At 44.6% G+C, this 13538-nt stretch overlaps 2 non-coding genes across 2 annotated transcripts; one reads left to right on the top strand and one right to left on the bottom strand.

The window, feature by feature from the left end:
* Positions 1–577: 577 nt before the first annotated feature.
* Positions 578–649, bottom strand: trnag-ucc (transfer RNA glycine (anticodon UCC)). The gene has a single exon. It is a non-coding gene; the product is annotated as a tRNA-Gly (tRNA).
* An 8099-nt stretch (positions 650–8748) lies between these two features.
* trnal-cag (transfer RNA leucine (anticodon CAG)) lies at positions 8749–8831 on the top strand. The gene has a single exon. It is a non-coding gene; the product is annotated as a tRNA-Leu (tRNA).
* The last annotated feature ends 4707 nt before the right edge of the window (positions 8832–13538 follow it).

Genomic DNA, 13538 nt, shown 5'->3' with positions numbered 1-13538 from the left:
TCTCAGCTTTGAATATAACTCAACGACTGAGCATCCACAGCCCTCTGGGGTGTAGAGAATTCCAAAGATTCACAATCCTTTGAGTGAAGAAATGTTTCCTCATGTCGGTCCGAAATGGCCGACCCCTTATCTTGAGACGATGAGCTCTCGTTCTTGACTCTCCAGCCAGGGGAATCAGACTCTCAGCATCGACCCTGTCAAGCCGTCTAAGAATTTTATACAATTCAATGCGATCACCTCTCATTCATCTAAACTCCACCGAAAATTGGCCAATTTTACACAATATTTCCTCATACTACAATTGCAGCAAGACCTCCTTACTCTTATATTCCAACACCCTGACAATAAAGGCAATCATATCATTTCCCTTCCTCACTCTCATTAGACCCGTGGTAACTCAGTATTTCCAGCATGTTTTTCCTCTTTTCCTTCTATGGGGAAAAGAAATGAAGGTTGAAAACATTTTACTATAATTACACCCGATTATGTTTTGGAAACAATATCCAACTGAACTGCATCAAATTCGATTATAAACTTCAGAGTTTCTGATGGAAATAAACTAATAAGCACACTTAATTGCGATGGCCGGGAATCGAACCTGGGTCAACTGCTTGGAAGGCAGCTATGCTCACCACTATACCACCATCGCTGAAAACAATCAACAATAAAATAGTTCCCAAGCATCAGATCCTGACCAGACACTGCAGGCTGTTGGATTTTGTTCTTCATTTTCACTGGTTTCTGACGGATCCTTTCTCGCTCTGTTGCAGTTCCTGTTTCCGCCCAGTAGATTTAACCAACCCCCAATCAATGGAAATTCCACACCAGCCAGTAATTCTTCACCTGATATCGGACTGAAGAGACAGTCGATCCCTGCAATACTTGACCAGCTGGAAATACATTTTACCACAGCTCACATCAGCCGTTGAGTAAAGTTAAATAATTACATTAAATCATTACAGAGACCTGACTACCAACTGGACAGGAATGGCAGCTTAATATTCAAGTCTATAAGATGTTTAGAAAGGACAGGGAAATAGGGAAAGGAGGAGGAGCAGCAATATTACTAAAGGACAATATTACAGCAGTTCAAAGATAGAATATCAGTGAGGGTGAGCGGGCAGTGTAAACACTCTGAGAGAGACCCATCACAAGTGCCCCCACTGTAATCCTCCAGAAGGTATAAGAAGGGCGAGTGCGGGAGGATTTCTTCATTCTTTGTGAAAGTGTTTGTGAGATTGTGGAAATGTCTGGAAGAGGAAAAACCGGCGGTAAAGCTCTGTCCAAGGCCAAGTCTCGCTCATCCCGGGGCGGACTGCAGTTCCCTGTTACCCGTGTTCACAGGCTCCTGCGAAAGGGGAACTATGCTGAACGTGTGGGTGCCGGAGCCCCGGTCTATCTGGCTGCTGTGCATCGAGTATCTGACGGCTGAAATCCTCGAGCTGCCCGGCAAAGCGGCCCGGGACAACAAGAAGACCCGCATCATCCCCAGACACCTGCAGCTGGCCATCCGCAACGACGAGGAGCTCAACAAGCTGCTGGGACGGGTGACCATCGCTCAGGGTGTTGTCCGATATCCAGGCCGTGCTGCTGCCGGAGAAAACCAGCATTGTGAGCTCCAAGAGCAAGTAAACCGGCCAAGGCTTAATCTGATAACCCAAAGGACAGGACCAACCTTATTGAAATCTTTGAAGAAGGAACAGAAAGTGTAGACAAGTTTAATGCAGTAGATGTGATATATTTGGGTTTTCCGAAGGCCTTCTATAATGTACCACATTGTAGACTCATGGCTAAGTTCGGAGCACGTGGAGTCAGGTCAGTTGGGTACAAAATTGAAAGCCGAGAATAGATGTTAAGGGTCGCTACTCAGAGTGGCAAAACGTGGGAAGTGGAGTTCCAGGTGATGGGACCACTGTTCTTCACAATTTACATTAACGATTTGGATTCGGGAATCGGAAGTACAATTCCAAAATTTGTGGACGACACCAACTTGGGGGATTTAGTTAATACAAAGGAAGAAAGCATCAAAATGCAAGAGGGCATTAATAAACTTGCAGAATGAAGAATCAGGAGGTCACACACTGCTTGGATAATAAGAGTCTAAACGGGATAGAGGAGCAAAGGGATCTAGTGGTACAGATACACAAATTACTAAAAGTAACGACCCAGGTTAATCAGGTCATAAAAAGACAAATCAAACACTAGGATTCATTTCTAGAGGGATAGAGTTGAAAAGCAAAGAAGTCATGTTAAACTTGTATATAACCTTGTTTAGACCAGACTTGGAATACTGCGAACAGGTCTCGTCTCCATATTATAGACATAGGGGCATTGGAGAAGGTGCAAACAAGATTCACAAGGATGATACCAGAAATGAGAGGATATTCTTATCAGGAAAGGCTGAACAGACTGGGTCTCGTTTCACAAGAAAAGAGAAGGCTGAGGGTTGATCTGATCGAGGTTTTTAAGATAATGATAGGGTTTGTTCGGATAGATGTAGAGAAAATGTTTACACTTGTGGGGAGTCCAAAACTTCAGGTAATAAATATAAAATATTCACTAATAAATCAAATAGGGAATTCAGGAGAAATTGCTTTACCCAGAGAGTGGTTAGAATGTGGAACTTGCAACTACGAGGTTGTATCTGAGGCAAATAACATAGGGACATTTAAGGGGAAGATAGATCAGCACATGAGGGAGAAAGGAACAGAAGGATATGCCGATAGGGTTAGATGAAGTAAGGAAGGAGGAGGCTCATGAGCAGCATAAACGCTGGCATAGATTAGTTGGGCAGAATGGCCTGTTTCTGTGCTGTAGGTTCAATGTAACTCGATGTAAAGGCTCTTTTCAGAGCCACCCTCTGTATCTGTGAAAGGACTGGTGACTGTCTGAAGGGAAACGCGAATATCATGCTACCAGTGTGGCTTTGAGCTGCTTTTGTTTCGTTGTGGACGAGATGAGGAATTAATGGGACTGGAGTCGGGGCAGTGACCACAGTCCGGTACTTTAAACGGTGACTTATAGATCCCAGCCCACACATCACCAGGTTTCTTGTATTTATTTAAACTACTTGCCATGCTGGGCTCGTAAAGAATCACCAGAACTGCTCGAATAACCTTTCTACATCTGTGGAATTCAGCGCTTCGCTCCGTTTCTGTTCTATTTTGTTGGATTATTTACATAACGCATCAAACTCACTGGGGAATCACTGAAATGTAACTCTGTACAGAAACAAATAACAGTGAATTGCCTGGTGCCCAGGAGATCAGGAACATGACTCGCCTTTCGTCCTGTTAACGAGTAAACCGTGTTTAGAGTCCACCGACCCGCTTTGGTTCCATATGGGGGATTAAACAGAGAAATCGGGAGGGGAGGAGACAGTCAGAGTGACAGAGCGGAGAGTGGCCTCTGATCTTCCAGCTCCACCTCCAGTTCTCTCCATTCGACAGTTTCAAACCGTTTATCGATAATAGAACCGAACCTCAGCGCTCCGCACAAACCCTGACAGACCCGGGCTTCATATTCAAGGATTCCCAAAAACCAGAAGCTTTCAAATAATCCCCGTTACAATGAGAAATCGTTAATATTCCTGCCTAAATACAGTCCATTCAACAACAAGTCAACTCGGCTCCTCCATTTCAGTCTGTTTCCCTGTTCTATCTCCCCACACATCCCCTCCCAGACGGGTTCAGCGTTTCACAAACACCTTATTGCAGCTTATTTGGAGAATCTCATGTGTTGGGGTTTGAGTTATGACGCGGAGTTTCTCCGCCAGTGTTACCGTCTCACAGAGACTCTCGACCTGAATCTGTGAAAGGATTATGACCATGAACTGGGACTGGAGCCGAAACATCCCCAGTTACAGTGAGGCCCGGCCCGGACATCTCATTCTCTCTATTTTATATCAGACGGTATCCCACTTTCATGTCCAGCAATAGAGAGAGAGAGAGACAGTATCAGTCTTACACTTCCGATCTGTGTCCAAATCACGCTCAATAACAGTATCCACCTTCATATACAGCACCAGAGAGAGAGAGGGAGGCAGACACGGTGAGAGAGACAGAGAGAGCGGTGAGACACAGTGACAGACAGACGTTAACAGTATTAGTTCCAGACTGACCGGGAAAGTGCGATTTTATCCAGAAAGATCGCGTTGGAGAGACAGAAGATGCAATCACATCTCTCACTGATATTGTACAAGGATCAGAAACACTATTAATCCCACACTCAGGGACAGTACAGAGAGGGACAGAAACAATGGGTCACATTTAACCCTCTAATGCCTGTTGTACTATCTGCAGTTTTACAGCTCAGGGCTGTTCGATATTACTCTCAGTGACCTACAGTTTCACTCCGGTTAAATTAATCTGCGACTGTTGCTGCCTGATATTAACCCTACACGGTCCCAGCAAATACACCGACTCCCACTTTCCTCCCATGTTTCTCCAGGATTGGTTTGAGAAATCCTCTCTCAGTCACACATTATCGGGGCCATTAATGAAGAGAATCCATTGGCTTATTTCACAGCCGCTCACTTTATCTCTGAAAGGCTCTTTACCATCAAAAGACCCCTAGAGAAACAGCAGGGATGGAAACATCTAGTTTAATAGTTGGAGATTGTAAAGTCAGTCTGGATTCCAGCGTTAGGCACTGGTGGAATCCCATCTGTTTCCCATTCGGGTTCCTGTTCCTGCACTGCCTGTGGACCCCATTCCCTCTGACCTTTCCCCCAGTCCCACTTCCTTTGCTCAGACTCGGAAAAATTCCAATTGGGGAAAGTTTCCATCGATTTTTGGATTGGGAATTGTGGGCGCCATTCCCTCAGTGAGCGGAAGAAGATGGTTTAAAACAGCCGGGAATGGAGAGATCACGGCCCCCGGGGGAAGGGAGCAAAGAGCAGCCTCGTTACAGCAGATCATCGCTTCGGGACCGTGTCCGCAGATGGGCTCACACATCGGCATTGAATCCGGGGGAAGGTCAGGGGGAGTCCGGGGGCTGTTTGTAAGAGGCGGAGTGGATCAGGAACTGGTCCCTGAACATGGATTGAGAGGGGGGAAGGGAGAGGTCATTCTCGGGCTGTGTGTGTACAGGGTGTGTCCAGGGGAAGGGAGAGAGAATGGGAAGAACCTGCTATTAAAATCATTGCTGCTTTCTCTCCCCAAACCAGTAATGAATGGCCCTGGTTTATTTCCAGCCTCACCCTATTTATTGTGATTGGATAGTGAAGAGTGGAAACAGAGCCGGACAGTAAGGATGTGGGGAGTTATACAAAGAGCATCTATTGCAGGCTTCAGCTGAGAAGTGTGAAGCTCACATTTTAAACAGCGGCTGTTTGGTTTCCGTTGAACGGTTAGTCCCATGGGAGAGGGGATTAGAAACCTGACCTGGACAAACGTCCCTGCCCCATCGGGTCGTCCCATTCATGGATCGGTGCAGGGGTTGGGCCGTGTCTGGATGTCATTAAATTGTTGTAAAACAGCCCAACACATCTGGTATGCAGAAGCTGAGTGCTGCAGTAATGCAGTGGAGTCAGACACTGACACTGTTTGTATCACTGGATTTCATTTGTGGATATTCAAAATGATCATTAACAGAGATATTAAACTGATCACTTCTGTATTTTCTACCTCACGTGTTCCTGAGTAACAAGAGATAGTTTTCTTTCTCCAGGCAAACCCTTGAACGATCCAGAATAAATGTGATGCTTCCTCCGCCCGAGGCAGAAGGAACAGTGCAGCCAGCTCCTTCTCACACACAGTCGGTATATTATCACTCACAGAGCACAGAGACACAGACAGGTCATCAGTTCCACAGTCTCAGACAGCAGAAGTAGTCAGTCCCACACTGATCACAATTTCCAGAGACACATTTTCAATCCAACAGTCAAGCAGAGTAGGTGAGGCTGGCACTGTTCCATTCCCCCTAACTCAGTCCCGCTGACAGGTAGATACAAAAATCCCAGTCCAAAATCACACTCTCAGAGTGAAAGGCACTGTGTCAATCTCACAATAGAGCAAAATTAGCTACGAATTAAATACCAGATAGAAATCACACATGGTACCCGATTCAAAGGTACAGAATGAATCCCAATAATGTACCCCGAGATTCAAATTGAATACTGGCCCAGAACTCTCACACATGACTTTAATACATGCAATATCCATTCGAAAAGTGTATCATATGATACAAATTGCACACAAGTCCAAAACTCAGGTAGAGTATCAGATTGAGAAATATTGAAAGATAGTAAACCTGAGAAACAAATTAGATACTTGTTCAGAATGTACTCGTAGAATGAGATTTAAAGATAGATTGTCAATTCTATTAGTGCAGACTGAGATACACATTACATACCAGTCCAAAAATCTCATACAATATTAGATTGAAAGATACGGTGTCAATTCTATTTCTACAGACTGATCTACACATTACATACCAATTCAAAAATGTCACCTTCTCAGTTTGAAAGATACATTAATATCCACAACAGTACTCACAGAGATACAGATTTAATAGTACTCTAAAAAGCACACAAATTATCGGATTAAAACCTGCAGCATCATATCCTAAAGTATGTCCATATTTACCAATTAAACAATGAGTAAAACTATTTAAACATCGAGATATTAAAGCTACAATATTGAACGCCATAATGTAATCTGTACAGAATAATTACGTACAGATACAGAATGAATCTCACACTCAGAGACAGTACCAGAGACACAGAGACACAGAATGACTCCAACTCTCACAGATGCAGAAGGAATCCCAAACTCACATACAGTACAAGAGACTGACAGACACACAGTTAATCCCACACTCACACACAGTGCCAGAGACTGACAGGTACAGTATGAATCCCACACTAACATGCATTATGAGTAACTGCATATTTAGGATGAATTCAACTCCCACATACAGTACTGGAGACTGTATATACAGAATGAATCCCACAATCACATGCAGTATGAGTAACTGCATATCTAGGATGAATTCAACTCCCACATACAGTACTGGAGACTGTATATACAGAATGAATCCCACACACACATGGAGTACCAGAGACTGACAGATACCGAAAGATTCCCACACTAACACACAGTTTTATATAAGGAATTAATCACAAACTCTCACACACACTGCTGACAAGATACAGAATCAATTCCAAACTCACACACAGTATCAGAGAGTGACAGATACAGATGAATCCCACACTCACACACAGTACCAGAGACTGACAGATACAGAATGAATCCCACACTCACACACAGTACCAGAGACTGACAGATACAGAATGAATCCCACACTCACACACAGTACCAGAGACTGACAGATACAGAATGAATCCCACACTCACACACAGTACCAGAGACTGACAGATACAGAATGAATCCCACACTCACACACAGTACCAGAGACTGACAGATGCAGAATGAACCCCACACTCACACACAGTACGAGAGACAGACAGATACAGAATGAATCCCACACTCACACACAGTACCAGAGACTGACAGATACAGAATGAATCCCACACTCACACACAGTACCAGAGACTGACAGATACAGAATGAATCCCACACTCACACACAGTACCAGAGACTGACAGATACAGAATGACTCCCACACTCACACACAGTACCAGAGACTGACAGATACAGAATGAATCCCGCACTCACACACAGTACCAGAGACAGACAGATACAGAATGAATCCCACACTCACACACAGTACCAGCATGAAATGGTCCTTATCAAAGTCACAATTGATACCCTATGTGACTAACACCATGATAAACTATCCCTCCTTATCCTTCTCAAATACAATATCTCAACGTGCTGTTTTGCTGTTAGTCTAGTTTCCTCTCTCTGCTCTTATTTGGAATGTGTTGCTTTTCCATCTGATAACACTTGGTATCATCGTATTATGTTAGTCCACAAGAGGAGATCATTCGGCCCATCGTGCCTGTGCCGGGTCAAACACACGTATTCGTTCAAGATTCGTTCAGAGATAGATTGAGTGCTTTGTTATCAGAAAATTGCCTGAACCCCCACAGTCTACAGCTTTCCTCCTCGCTATCAACCACACGGCCTATTTTTGTGTCACCCGCAAATGTCTTTATCATGCCTCCGACTTTTAAGTCCAAATCGTTCATGGATACCACAAAAATCAAAGGACCAAGTACCGAGCCCTGCGGCACCCCACTGGAAACAGCCTTCCATCCGCAAAAACACCCGTCGGCCATTAACTTCCTGCCACTGAGCCAATTTTGGATCCAACAAGCCGCATTCCCTTGTATCCCATGGGCCTTTACTTTTTTGACCAATCTGCCATGTGGGAACTTTTCAAAAGGCTTGCTAAAATCCACGTAGACTGCATCAATTGCGCTACCGTCATTGATCCTGCTTGTCACCTCCTCGAAAAATTCAATCAGGTTCGTCAGACACGACCTCCCCTTGACAAATCCATGTTGACTGCCCTTGATTCATCCGTGACTTTCGAAGTGACAGTTCATCCGATCCCTCAGAATTGATTGCAATAATTCGAAATGGAGTCTTTCTCCTGCTTGCTGCAATGACAGATCAGGCGGTGAACTGTGCTCAGGCCCGGCTTGCTCAGTCGGACAGAGCACGAAGCTCTTAATCGTGGGTTCGAGCCCCACGTTGGGTGAGTAACATTTTAAACTTTTATGATGCTTTCACTGGCCAACAGTGCAGAAATTATGCAGAATGAAACATGAAATCGGTCGTCAGGATGGCCGAGCGGTCTAAGGCGCTGCGTTCAGGTCGCAGTCTCTTCTGGAGGCGTGGGTTCGAATCCCACTTCTGACATTTGTTATCTTTACTGTTACGTGGAAATATTTTATTTGTGGATTGGGCTGCAGCTGATTTTACTGCCAAGTCGATTTGCTCCTCCCACAAAAGCAACTGGCTTTGTCATGGATATGTGACTTGAGAAGTTTCGAACGGTGAAATGTTTGACATATTAATGACCTGGACAAAGAAATAGAACAGCAGTGGGAAACATTTAAAACGGTGATCAATAGAGTCCAGAAGAAATATCTCCCACTAAAAAGCAAGAACAAACGAGCCAGAAATGACACACCAGGGATGAATAAAGAAATAAGGGTAAAATTGAAACGAAAGAAAAAGGCCCACACTGGACAATAAAGGAGAGAGGGGAATGTGAAAAGAATGGGAAAGAAGTCGAAAGAACTATTAGAAAGGCAAAAAGGAATATCAAAAAAAGCAAAGTATTCTGGACACATCAACAGCCAAAGAAAGTTTAGGATAGCAATAGGGCCACTGAGGGATACACACGACAAACTCACAGGCAATGACAGCGAAATGGCAGAAATATTAAATAATCACTTTGCTTCAGTATTTACCAGGGAGACTAATATTGTGGGCATGACAGCAGAAGAAGAGATCAAAAAATATGTAAAGACATTTAAGATCGAAAGTGGGGAGATAATTGATAAACTAATCAAACTTAGAGAGGAAATTTCCTGCCAGGAGCCGAACCAGAGTTTCAAACCGCTCAGCCACGCTAATTTCCGTATTACTGTTCAGGAGCTCATTTCACAGGGACACGATTACTGCGCTCCATTTAGGGAGGCTCAGTGAAAGGAGGAAATTGATCTATTAATCGAATCATAGAATAAGACAGCGCCATACGGATGCCATTCGGCCCATCGTGCCTGTGCCAGCTCTCTGAAAGAGCTGTCCAGTTCGTCTCACTCGCCTGCTGTTTCCCCACAGCCCTGAAAATGTTTCCATCCAATCGTTTATCCAATTCCCCTTTGAAAACTGTGAGTTAAGAAAAACAATATTGAAAGGGGTGCTGGGGCCTCTGCAGCGTCGATGTAGAGTGTGTGATGATTGAAGTTATCAAGATGGTTGCTTTACACATGGTATGTTGTGCAATCATCCTGAAATATCTTCAATATCCAATACAAATTGAATTGCAAACCTGAAGGACAAACACTGGAAAACAAGTCACGAGTGAACGCAAATCATCTGGGACCCGTTTTTAGCCTCACGGCACTTTAAATAAAGTGAAATAACTTTGCATTGAAAATATTTGGAACTTGCATCTGTGCCTTTATCTGTTCCATTTGTAAAAGTTGCTGGTGTCTGATGATGTACACGCCTCTGCTCCCTCCATTGAACAAGAAAGGAGGTGTTTGACGTTGACTGGACCTGTTGCTTATGAGCTCATCCTTTGCATTGAGTGGGTTCGCGTCTTTTTAACGGCGTCAGCTTTAGCCCAGCGGTGAACTTCACAACAAACAAGTTCGACACCGTCTCACCGCGGGCATTGACTGACACGTTTATTGTTATTTCTTTCAGGCCAAAATGAATAGTGACCGTGATTTTAAATTTGCACTAAGTGATTTTTAGGTAGTCGCCTTTAAATGTTTCAAAGGCGACTCCTAATTTATGATAGTCCGGCCATTTCACCAGCCGTGTTGAAAACAAAACATGTCTCTGCTTTTCGCGTCTTTTTTCGAAAGGCAAAAAATATATTTCCCCTGGCCTCTGAAGGATGGACAAGTACATTTCAGAAAGCTGAAGCAAGTTCACCGAGCTTAAATCGTCTGACCACGTTAAAGGCAATGTATACAGATATATATGCAAGTCGTTGCTGCCTGTTTCTGTGGTTCTCTTTTTTCTGTGTGTGTCCATCTGCAAGTCGATTTTGAATCAATACCAGTGTTCGTGTCAGTTTGTTGCATGAAATAAATGAGGGTATCAGGCGCTCCCCTCCCTGCCACTGGGTCGGTGCTGAGTCAGGGTTTAGGCGAAACACCTGTTTCTTTTCTGTGAAAAAGCAATTAAAACCTTCATTCGGGAATTATCCAGTCTCATGTGAGCGGTGAAAGAAACAGTGACCCCGATGTGATGTGAACACGCAGACTTTTGATCTGGAGTCAGACCTTTGCGCCACGCACTCTGAATACAGGATCCAGGATGTTATTCGAAATATGAATGTTTCTCAAACACCGTTTCATTTATCCCACCTTGGTTGAACAGACAGGACTTACCAAATTTCCACCAGGTCCCACCGGGTGTGGGACAGTATTGGAAGCAGCCTTCACCCCCAATATCACAGGTCTTTCATCGCCTGCTCTCAGCGGGCTGCAAGTTATGGACTTTGTTCACATTTAATCAGCAGTGTGAATCGTTAAATATTTATTCATTTTTAATGGGAACAAAGTTTCCGCCCGGTTTCGAACTGGGGACCTTTCGCGTGTTCGGCGAAAGTGATAACCAGGACACGACGGAAACCTGAAGCTTGCAGTCCAGTGTTCGGGACATAACGCCTCAGCCAAGCTGATTGCACAGGGATACATTTACTGCGCTGTATTTCGGAAGGCTGCAGAGAAGGATCGGTGGCGATGATCAGGCAGGGAATCCCAGAGCATCGCGCCCACACAATCATTTCACTGTTTTTCATGTGCCTGATATCCGACGGCAGTGTAAATTATGGCGAATCAGGCATGCTCAGATGACATTGTTCACAGAGTGTTTTCTTGCAGCCAAATCACACATTCGAAAACTTGAAATGAGATTACGAGATCGGAGCCATTTAAAGTGCTCCCAGTGACTGCAGATCAGGAATTAAAACCTGGCACCGGCTTCAGGGCGATCAGAATGAGGCAATGAATCCGAAAGTGGGAAGAAAAAGGTGCAATTTTCGTCCATGGGTGGGCTCAAACCACCAAAGCTTTTGGTTAATAACCGAACGCGCTAACCGATTGCGCCACAGAGACCACCCAATGCATGTGTTTGCAAGATACACTAAAACAGTGTGTCACCTAGCCAAAGTTACAAGTTGCAGCCACAGAAATGCAATTGTCCACTATCAGTGTTAATTTTCCAGAAACAAAGGATGGGACATTGTTTGTGGAAACATGGGAACGGTCTGGTCTCACTCACAGCATCGATATCACCGCCAACCAGCTCTCCTGCAACCGGCGCGCCCACCGGTGCTTTGTCTGTCACTCAGTAGCACTGTGGGAAAACCTTCGCCACACTGACTGCAGCGGTTCAAGGAGGCGGCTCATCACCACCTTCTCAAGGGCAATTAGGGATGGGCAATAAATGCAGGCCTCGCCAGCGACGCCCACATCCCATGAACAAATAAAGAAAAAGTATTCTAAGCGTCCTGATGCTGATGTCAGGTTTTGATCCCTGATCTGCAGTCACTGGGAGCGCTTTAAATGGCTCCGACCTTTGAATTTCATCAGAGTAACTGTTCCAGGGGGACATGCCGACTCAGCTGCGTCTTGGCCGCCTGTCTGGTCAGTCTTTTATTCGCCTCCAATTCCGTTTCCCAAAGCGTATCTACAGATTCACAAAGCTGTTTGTCATTTCGGTTCCTTTCGATTTGTCCAGCTCCCGACTGGCAATAATTTGCAAACCTGGTTGCAAACCTCCGCCTTGCATCCTGTCCAGGGATGGGTTTTGTGGAGAGACTGGACAATCTGGGATTGTTCTCCTTAGAGCAAAAAAAGGTTAAGGGGAGATTTAATAGAGGTATTCAAAATTATGAGGGGATTTTGATAGAATGGATGGGGAGAAGCTGTTTCCATTGGCAGGAGGGTCGATAACCAGAGGACACAGCCTGCATTTGTCGAGCGCCTTTAACGTAGTAAAACGTCACAAGGTGCTTCACGGGAGCGTTATTAAACAAAATTTGACACTAAGCCACATAAGGAGATATTGGGACAGGTGACCAAAAGCTTAGTCGAAGAGGTAGGTTTTAAGGTATGTGTTAAAGGAGAGAGAGGCGGAGAGGTTTAAGGAGGCATTTCCAGAGCGTAGGTAGCTGAAGGCACAGCCGCCAATGGTGGAGCGATTTAAATCGGGGATGCGCAAGAGGCCAGAATTGGAGGAGCACAGAGATTTTTTACATTCGTTCATGGGATGTGGGTGTCGCTGGCAAGGCCAGAATTTATTGCCCAAACCTAATTGCCCTTGAGAAGGTGGTGGTGAGCCGTCTTCTTGAACCGCTGCATTCCGTGTGGTGAAGGTTCTCCCTCAGTGTTGTTCGGTAGGGAGTTCCAGGATCCAACGGCGATGAAGGAACGGCCGATATATTTCCAAGTCGGGATGGTGTGTGACTTGGAGGGGAACGTGCAGGTGGTGTTATTCCCATGTACTTGCTGCCTTTGTCCTTCTAGGTGGTTGAGGTCACGGGTTTGTGAGGTGCTGTGCAAGAAGGCAATCGAGTAACAAGTCGAGCAATGTATTCCGCTCAATCATTGATCATTCCATTCAGATCTTCTGCTTTTCAGCTGCACTTCCCCCCAAACATTGCAAATAATTTTGCTCAGTATTTGTTTCGCTTGTTTAATATTTTGTTCTCCGGCTTAGCTAGATTAATATTTCATTTCAATTATCAATGACAGAGAGCAATGAACAATGAACTGGTGAGCAAAGTTTCGTTTATTATTAAAAAGCAGTGATTCCGAAATTATCCAGGCTGATATGAATGGTATAAGAAGTAGTGATTTCGACATGATTTAAATA

The sequence above is a fragment of the Heptranchias perlo genome, unplaced genomic scaffold (genome assembly GCF_035084215.1).
Source record: "Heptranchias perlo isolate sHepPer1 unplaced genomic scaffold, sHepPer1.hap1 HAP1_SCAFFOLD_59, whole genome shotgun sequence".
NCBI classification, from domain to species: Eukaryota; Metazoa; Chordata; class Chondrichthyes; order Hexanchiformes; family Hexanchidae; genus Heptranchias; species Heptranchias perlo.
The sequence above is the reverse complement of the archived record's forward strand: the minus strand, read 5'-3'. Positions and strand labels throughout refer to the sequence as shown.